At 37.2% G+C, this 10,281-nt stretch overlaps 1 pseudogene; it reads left to right on the top strand.

Annotated features, from left to right (window-relative positions):
- The first annotated feature begins 1,910 nt into the window (after nt 1-1,910).
- LOC102865819 lies at nt 1,911-9,298 on the top strand (annotated as a pseudogene).
- Nucleotides 9,299-10,281: the final 983 nt, after the last annotated feature.

Below are 10,281 nucleotides of genomic sequence, written 5' to 3'. Positions count from 1 at the left end.
AGATAAAAGTCCCTTATCTGACATGTCATTACCAAACACTTTTTCCCAGTCTGTGGCTTCCCTTTTTACCCTGTTAGAGAAGTTTCTGGATGCGCATAAGGATTTGATTCTTAGAAGGTCCCATTCATCTATTTTATCTTCTCCTGGCTGTAACTTTTTCAGAATACTGGGAAGACTCTTTATGTTGTAGATTAGGACTACTAAAGTTTTTCCAAGCTTTTCTTGAATGAAGTTTTTTTGATATCAAGGAGTCAGATGATTTTGATTGATTTCTTACTTTTGAATTCATTTTGCTCCTCGCACATATGCGATAGCATTATGAACAACTACATTCCCTTCAATTCGGATTTACCAGTTAAAGGAACTGATTGGAAGCCTCACTAAGATCTTTTGCTGTAGAGGGAATTGTAAATTCAGTTTGCATTCCGTAAAGTGTGCAATCCCTTAACAAGGATGTGGATTTTAAAATGTGTGCTTGAGCTTTAATCTGTGAAAATTCAGCATGGCTTGCATTCTCTGCTGAAAATGATTTACCAAAATGGTTTGCATGCTCCACATGTTTACACAGCTGGCTTCATGCAAAGTAGGGAACATTTTACAGATATGCAAAATGCTACCTGGGAAGTCTAAAATTCTGTTAATGAGTTGGTTGGAGAAGAGCAAATCAGGCAGAAATGTATTAGAAGTGAGAACTGGTGAGATTCTAGAAAGCTGTGATATTGCTATTAGGTAGCTAACAAAACAGTGTACAGTTTGAGGATCTGATAAGAATTATATCTATCTAATAGCTTCCAAGTTATGGTGTAGCACCAGTTTGTGTTGAAATGTTTCTGCAATATATTCAGTGATACATCTGTTCCTAAGTGTCATACTTCAAGACCCTGAAATGAAAGTAGGAACCAGTTTAGTCAAAGACTCACTGGACAGTCATTCATCACTAAGCAACATGCAGTAGGAAAAAGAAAAAGATTTTCTTAGCTGAGTCACAGAGGAGTTCACAGGTCAAGCACAGGGAGCAATTAAATGCAATGATTGACAGGTCCAAGCAGCCAAATGACCAATGTACCTGTAACTTGATATTCTAAAGCTCATAAAAGTGACATAACAAACAACTTGCCATCTTAAGAATATTTTACGAGGTAGTTGGATTCCAGGGAATTGTAGAAAGTTACAGCACAGACTCAGGAAACAGTGTTTTCTATTCCCATACCCAGCTTTGAGGCTTGATGGGCTCAAATTATCATTAATTGCTAGTTTCCCTTCATATTTAAATAGCATATTTCCTTCTGTCTTTATTTTTTTTCCTGTAATCATTTAATTTTTAAGGTAAAGCATTATTTCTTTTTTAAAGAAAAATGCATTTTTATTCTTCAGTTTCAAGTCAAACTTATGGGAAATAGATGGCAAAAGTGAAGGTGGTTTAAGAAAAATTACTTTGTCTGAAGCCTTCTTTATCAATTTAAGTATATTTAAAAATGTATTCTTATGAAAATAAGCCTTGATATCAATAGTTTGTTTTCAGATATAATATCCGTTAATTCACCTCTAAATGACATTTTTAGCTCAGTGCTTAGAGATGTAAACATAAATCGAATTAATAATATTCTGAGAAAATGTGTTTTAAGATGCTTATTAAAAGTAAAATACAATATCTTACTATCGAAAGGTGGTACAATTTAATTAATTATACTAGTATGGCTGTTTTGGGATATTGCATTATTTTAATGCATTCTGTTGTTCCCTGTTCCCCTTGAAGCATTTTAGAAAAAAGCAAGATGATTTTTTAGTAAAATATAATAATAAGTGCTACTTTTCTATGAAATGGGCCTGTAGTTACTGGAAATTAGTAAAGACTGGAGAAGGAAACAAGGAAAACAGTGGAAGAAAAACATTTTATAACTATAGTAACCATGACAGAATTTGTGAGAACCGTGTAAGGAAAGGTTTTCATCAGTTATTCATACAGTGGCTATACAATTCAATAGAATTTTAAAATGACATGTTTTGGATTGGTAGTTAACAATATCTGTTGAATGATGAATGCTGAAAATTTTGCATAAATTCAGTGTTTAGTCCTAGACTTAGAAATATGAAATGTACAAAGAACTGGAGTCAGAAAATCACAGGGGATGAACTCGCTCAGCATCATTCATATTCAAATCTTTGGACGGACACATGTTATCAATTCTTTCAGGTAAATGCTTTTTCATAGGATTCCAGAAGTAACTGGAAGTTCCAAGTGAGACTGGCTGAGGATAGGGCAGGGTATAGACCTATTGAACATAGAGTTGCTATGAGTCACAGGCAACTCGATAGCACATAATAATAACACAAATTTGTAAGTAACTTTAATTTTTTCCTATGGTGTTTCCAGGATTCTTTATTTGTATTTGGTTTTGGAAAGCTTGATTGTAATATGTCATAGTGATTTTCCTGTGGGGTTTAGCCTATTTGAGTTTTCTTGAATTTATTGAGAGTATATGTTCTGAACTTCCTTGAGTTTTCTCAAGTTTATTTCTAATGAATTTTCAAAAATTTAATCTGTAATTTTCTTTGTCTTTTCAGATTCTCCTAGCTAAAAGATTAACTGTTCGTTTTATGTTAATTATTGTTAGGAGTAAATATTGTTAAGGAGAGAGTATGCTATGTAGATGAATGAGAATATATGAATAGGGTATGTTAGGCTATTCAAAGGAATTGACTATCTACAATTATATAAAAGGATTGGCCAGTCTTAACAATCTACAAGAGGGTTGGCTAGTCTCACCAATAAATTGAACAGATCTAGCCACAGAAAGCTATCTTCCCCCACTAGTGAAGAGGAAGAGACCTCATTACCACCAGCAAAGAAATCTCACCTCCAGAAAAAGAGCAGCCATGGTTGAAATAGAGACCTGATGTATGATGAGACCTGAAGGGTGGAAGGACAGGCCAATATTGACAGGATGGAGAAGTTTGTTGAATAGTTCAACTAAGAGTCAATATTGGCTGGACTTGGAACTCTGTTGGACAGTTTGGGAGGAGGAAAGCCAATATTGGCAGAATTCAAAACTTGGGAACTATGTTTTGGCCTGAAGGCTCGAGGGTAAAGGATAAGATGTCTACATGCACATTTTGGGAGTTGTATTGACTGTATTCTTTTATCATTCTGGATAATGACCTTTTGACTTCCCCAATAAGGTTATGTGTGATGTGAAAGATACTGAATTGGATTTTGGACCCAGAAAAACAGTACAATTGGTGTATAGATGATTAGAAAGAGGTATGGGAGCATGAGGAGCATGTCTGACCTCATGGTAATTTGTTTTGTGTTATTGAGGGTATTGACAGTGTCAGTTTCCCTTTCTGAAGTTGGTGAAGGTCAGATATGACCATCCTAACATGGCTCTTGCTTTTTTTTTTCTCTTGCTCTTTTTACAGCATGCTTTTAGCAAGTTTCCCCTCCCCTTTCTTTAGGTTAATCATCATCATTATCATTAAAGAGTCAGAGTGAGTATCTTACTTTGCTTGTTTGGTAATTTCAGAATGTTAAAAAACTATCTGCTCGTAAGTAAGACAGAGGATGGGAATGTGCGTACATATTTGTAATCACCATTTGTGTAGCGCAGATGGGAGACGGTTGAGCTTGTGTTGGCAGTAATATTGTTGATTAAATGATGCAGAAGTGCATAGTGGGCTTGTCAAGTAGTTGAAGATCTAGGTAGGAGTTGTCAGTCTTGCTTGGAAGTGTGAAAACAGTTTACAGTCTCAATTAAAAAAAAACCCCACAAATCAGCTAACAAAACAAAAGAGGCAACACGAGTACCAACAGCACACAATAACACAAAAGAAAATGTTTAAAAAACCCAATAAAAACAGATAGATATTGTTTTTGTGTGCTGTAAAGTCTAAACCCAGCCATAGATGACCCTCCAGTGAGTTTTCAGAGGCAGTTAATCACACGGTAGGAGATTGCCCATCTTTCTGAGGAGCAGGTTGGGGATTTGAACCATGTGCTTTCATGATTGTCATCCAGCTTCTTACCCTAAGCCACCAGAGATAGATGATAGATAGATAGATAGATAGATAGATAGATAGATAGATAGATAGAAAGATGATAGATGGATAGATAGATAATGTATAGACAAATATAGGTACAGATATTTTGTTTGATGCTATCAAGTACAACTCATAACAATCCTGTGAACACAGATATGAACCCTGTCCTCATCATATCTGATCTACCACAACCCACTACAGTAGTCACTATGTCAGTCCATCTCAGTGAGGGTTTGTCTCTTTCACCAACTTTCCATCTTTGCAAGGTTGATGTCCCTCTCCAACAAATAACCTCTCTTAGAAACATGCCCAAAGTATGTGAGAAGATGCTTTATCTTTCTTGCCTCCAAGAATACTAGCAGGGCAGGGAAAATGGATAGAGTGGATGTCAACCTAGACGAGGCTGGTGCCTGGCTGCCTCATCCGGACTGTAATTCCTTTCTACTGGTGCAGAGCATTTAGTCCTGTAAGTGGACTCTGTAACTTGAGAATTAAATGAGCAGTTTCTAGTCTCAGTGGAAAAAGTTTATACAGAGTAAATAAGAACTTTGAACCTGAAGAAAGTTGTTGCTGCCACAAAAAGTGGATAAAATCAGGGTACATAGTCTGACTGTGTCAAAAGTCAACTCAACTCGATGGCACCTAGCAAAAATATGACCGTGTATTCTTTGGATATCCAATGAGGTAGAAAGTGTGTTTCTTCAAATGAGTGCATAGTGTGTACTTGGTATATAATTCACGTCAAGCACACCAGGAGCCCATGTGCCACCATCTGCCAAATGAGTTTGCGGAGGGGATGATCATTCCTCCAGTCAATAAGAAGATGTGTGAGCAAAATGGTGAAATCTCACTTTTAGGTAACTAGCCATCAGTGTGAGCAAATGTGTAGTACTTTGTGGTGACAGTCCATTGTCAGGTTGCAAATCCAATCTGTTTTTAAAAAATCAAAATATCTTCATTGTGGCAGGCCAATTCACAAGTCAATGTTGTTTCTTTCTATTGGCTACTTCAATGATTTTTTTCCCCCTCTAGGCTGTTCCTGATCTGCTTCTTGCCCTTTGGTTTGAAGCCCAGAGTTCCAGAGTTTTTTCTATTAGTTTCCCTTACTTTCTTCTCTCTTTATTGCAAAAGATTTGGACAGCTCTTCTGCATATATTGGAGCTCTGGTGGCCTAGTGGCTAAATAGTTGAACTGCTCATCCAAAAGCAAGCAGTTGGAATCCACCAGATGTCCTGCAGGAGAAAAAAATAGACAATCTCCTCTACATGTTATTTATTGCCTCTGATAATTTGCTGGAGGTCAGCAGCAACAGACCTATTTTAGAATACACATTCACAAAGTTTTTCTGTTTGTGGAATGGTCTTTATTTGTATTTTTCAGACCCTTGTTAGTGTAATGAGCTAAACAGTGGACTGTTAAGTGTCAAAAATTTTAGCCACTTCAAAGGAGAAAGATGAGGCAGTCAGCTTCCATAAAAACACATAACCTTAGAAACCGTAAAGGACATTTCTGCTTCATCCTATAGTGCTACTTCCAATCAGAATCATCGACTCAATGGCACTGAGTGTTTGGTTTCTTGATTATTTTTTTTGAACTTTTAAAAATTAGTTTCTTTTTTATGGAGATCCCCTCCTTTCCTTCATTGACATTACGTTTCATACAATCATCCCTATGTTTTATGTTTTGTTCTATGAAATTAATCACCATTGGACTATGCCCTCTCTTTTTGGGTCCCCACTGGATCTTTACCAATATATTACCTTTTTATTTTTTTTAAATATAAAATTTGTTTCATACTGGTTTACTTCCAAGCTTTTCCTCAGTTTAAAGCTGAACATAAAAATTCCATATGACCCAGTTATTCCACTGCTTGAAATATACCCTGAGAAAATGAGAACTGAGGCACAAATGGAGACTTGTATACCCAATGTTCATAGCGGTGTTATTCACCATCACAGGAACACGGAAACAGCCCAAATGCCCAACCACAATTGAATGGATTGAGAAATTATGGTACATTCATGTGACGGAACACTATGCAACAAGCAAGAGCAATGATTTTGTACCTTATTACCTAACCTGGGAGGGACTAGAGAGCATTATGCTAAGTGAACTAACTCAGTCCCACAAGGAAAAATACTGTATAAGACCATTATTGTAGAAATAAATAACTAGTAATATGTGTCTGAGAATCTAACGGGGGCGGGGGGGAAGGTGGGATCAGAAAGGTGATGATGGGTGGGAGTTGAGGGAAGGTTAATCACATTGCTATTGTTGTTAGATGCCATCAAGCTGAGCACAACACATAGCAACTCTATGAACAAAAGATCTGACCTTGTTCTAGCCTGTGCCATCCTCATACTTCCTGACATACAAGAGTGCAGTGCAGCAGTCACCATGTCAGTTCTCCTGGTTGAGGGTATTCCTCTCTTTAGTCAAACTTCACACTTCCCAGCATTGTATCCTTCTATAAGGAATAGCACCTCCTCGCAACCTATCCAAAGTATGTAATGAAAAGCCTTGTCATTCTTGCCTCAAAAAAGTGCTCCAGCTGCACCATCTACAGGACATATCTGTTCATTCTTTTGGCCTCCATGGGATGTTTGAAAAATTCCCCAACACCACAGCTCAAAGACATCAATTCATTTCTGTTTTCCTTAACATTGTCCAAGTCTTGGATGTGTAGCTAATAATCAGAAAGACTATGGATTGAATCAAATGCACCTTAGTCCTCAAACTGACATCACTAACCTTCAATGATTTGGAAAGGTCCCTAACTGTAGATTTTCCCAGTGAAATGTGTCTCCTTATTTCCTGAGTGCTTGTGTCAAGAATGTTAATTGTGGATCAAAGCAAAATGAAGCTGTTAACAGTTTCAATCTTCTCTCCAGCCATCATCACACTATCTATTGGTCCAGTGGTAAGAATCTTTTTTTTTTTTATATTGAGATGTAATCCATACTGAAGGCTGCATTCCTTCATCTTCTGCAACAAGTACCTTAAGTCTTCCTCACTTTTAGCAAGTAAGATGGTGCCACCTGCAGAACATAGGTTACTGATAAGTCTACTTCCAATCCTGATTCCACACTCCTCTTCAGAGTGTCCAGCTTCTTGGATTATTTGCTCAGCATATAGATTGAACAGGTATGGAGAAAGAATACAAACCTGACATACTTTTTTTCTCAATTCCAAACCATACAGTGCTCCCCTACTAATTCACACAGCAACCTCCTGATTTGAAGGTCAAATCTAAAGAAAAACATGTTAAAGTGAAATAGTTGAACAGACGATTTCAAAGGGCAGTTTAGAGGACAAAGCAAAGTATAATAAAGGAATGTGCAGATAGCTGGAATTGGAGAATAAAAAGGGAAGAACTCGCTCTGCATTTCTCAAGCTGAAAGAACTGAAAAACAAATTTAAGCCTCATGTCACAATATCAAAAGCTGCTATGGGAAATATAGTGAATGACTCAGAAAGCATCAAAAGAAGATGGAGGGAATACAGAGGCACTGTAAGAAAGAATTGATTGACACTGAAAAATTTCAGGAAGTACCATATGAACAGGAGCCAGTAGTAATGAAGGAGGAAACAGAGGTTGCATTAAAGGCATTGGCAAAAAATAAGGTCCCAGGAATTGATGATATACCAACTGACTAGTTTCAATTAACAGATGCAGCCTTGGATGCACTCACTGGTATGCCAGAAAATTTGGAGGAAGGTTGTCTGGCCAATAGATTGGAAGAGGTCCATATTTGTTCCCATTCCCAAGATGAGTGATACAACTGAATGTGGAAATTATTGAACAGCATCATTGTTATCACCTACAAGCAAAATACTGCTGAAGATCTTTAATAAATGGCTGTTACAGTATACAGATAAGAAACTGACAGAAGTTCAAGCAGGATTTAGAAGAGACTGTGGCACCAGAGACATCATTTCTGATGTGAGATGGATCCTGGCTGAAATGAAGGAATACCAGAAGAATATATATTTGTGCTTCATTAACTACCCAAAGGTGTTTGACTATATAGATCATGAAAAGTTGTGGCTGACATTGAGAAGAATGGGAATCCCAGATCATATGATTGTGGTCGTGCAGAACCTATACCTAGATCCAGAGGGTATTCATAGGTTCACACAGTTTGATGGGTAGATGGATGGTTGGCTTAAAAAAAATGGAATAGGTTTGGTTTCTTAATTTCTCAATTTCTTAATAAATATTTTGTGTTAAAGATGTCAAAAGGAGGCTCGGGTGCCTGGCGAAGGAGACCGAAGGAGGCGGGTCAGGTTGGTGCGGCAGGACGGCAGCGCGCTGGTCCTGAGGGGCTCCGGGTGGCGGAGTTCCAGGTCTGAGGGTCTCCGAAGTCCAGGCAGCCTCTGCAGGGAGCTGAGGCGGAGGCTGGGAGGTGACACCGCCACTTCCAGCAGCCGCGCCTGGAGTAAGGCAAAGGAGAATTAAAGAAGTAGATAATCTTGATACTATAAAAGAAGAGTGGGTTTGTGAAACAGGATCTAACAATCCACCTGTTAGTGATACTCGACAAAGGAATTGTGACTATTTTGTTGATAGCCTTTTTGAGGACGCTCAGAAGGTTGCTTCCAAATGCTTGTCACCTACTGAAAAGAAGAACCAGGCAGATATAAGTATAAAATTATGGAAAATGGATTCATAGTCAATGATGACTTCAGAAATTATTCTGATGGTGCAAGCCAACAGTTTCTGAACTCCACCAAAGGGAGGAATTTCCTTTAAAATTACAGGGGAAAGATGATAAAGAGGAAGTGGATGTTAAAGTTGAAGATAAGAAAAATGAAGTTTGTATGTCAACCAAGCCTGTTTTCCAGCCCTTCTCGGGAGTGGGTCACAGACTGGGAAGTGCTACACCAAAAATTGTTTCTAAAATAAAGAGTATTGGGGTTGAGAATAAAAACAACCTGTGTACTGTCCCATTAAACAATAAAAACAACCGGTGTACTGTCCCATTAAACAATCTGGAACCGATTACTAACGTACAGATCTGGTTGGCCAATGGGAAAAGGATCATCCAGAAATTTAACATTTCTCACAGGGTGAGCCACGTCTAAGATTTCATCAAAAGATACCAAGGATCTCAAAGAAGTCCTCCTTTTTCTTTGGCAACAGCGCTTCCCTTCCTCAGATTTTTAGATGAGACACTCACTCTGGAAGAAGCTCATTTACAGAATGCTGTGATCATTCAAAGACTCCAAAAAAACAGCTGAGCCTTTTAGAGAACTTTGATAGCATTGGGTTTTGGTAGAGTAAGTGGATTATTTGGAGAAATGGTGGTTATAAATGGACATATGAATAAAAGTGAAGGAAAAGAGTAGTCAAATTCACTGGACTTTTGGTTCAAGAACTATTTAACTTTCACATTTTTCAGTAAGTATATGTCAGTGAAGCACAATGTTACTAGAAACTATATTCAGTGCACTTTTTTCCAAAAGGGTGCTCAGAGATAATATACCTATTTTGAAATACCAACTAATCAGCATAAGGTATATTACAATAGTTCTAACATAAAGATCTTAATGTGGTATAAATTAGCAAGTATGTTCATTAAAAGCAGTGTTTAATTACCTTTCCAAATGGAAGTGATTTACTGAAATAAACGGTCAGTGTCTCATACTAAAAAGATAATGATAAATTAGAAAATAACAAAACCACAAAATACCACAAACTATTAATTGCAAGATAATTGTCTTCTAAGAAACATGTTTGAACAGAGCCCCACCTTAACCTCAGAATGTTCTCAATTTTCATTCTTTGTGATCAAGATTCAAAATACTGAATTGATGACAGTACCAAAGATGCATTTTAATTTCATAATAAAATTTTATAGTTTAGTATGATATTACAATTAAAAAAAAGATGTCAAAAGGGATTGAAGTCGCATATATATTTTATTGCCATATGATAAGAGTACTTAAGTACAGAGTCACTGTATCAAAAATAACTGGGTGACAAAGAAGAATTTAATGAAACAACATATGATCAGAGGCAATGGTTATGAAAGAGGAAGTTTGAGCTATTCTGAGGGAATTGGTAAAAACAAAGCCCCAGGAATTGATAGACTATTGCTTGATAGAATTTTTAAAAAAGACACTTCCCTGGACATGTTCACCAGGTTGTGCCAAGAAATCTGGAGGAAAACTCCCTGATCAACTGACTTGGAGAGAGCCATATTTATTACTACCCTCTAAAATTACTTCATAATTACTTGT

The sequence above is a fragment of the Elephantulus edwardii genome, unplaced genomic scaffold (assembly GCF_000299155.1).
Source record: "Elephantulus edwardii isolate Elephantulus edwardi_28Jun2011 unplaced genomic scaffold, EleEdw1.0 scaffold00085, whole genome shotgun sequence".
Lineage (NCBI taxonomy): Eukaryota > Metazoa > Chordata > Mammalia > Macroscelidea > Macroscelididae > Elephantulus > Elephantulus edwardii.
This window is presented reverse-complemented; position numbering and strand designations above follow the sequence as displayed.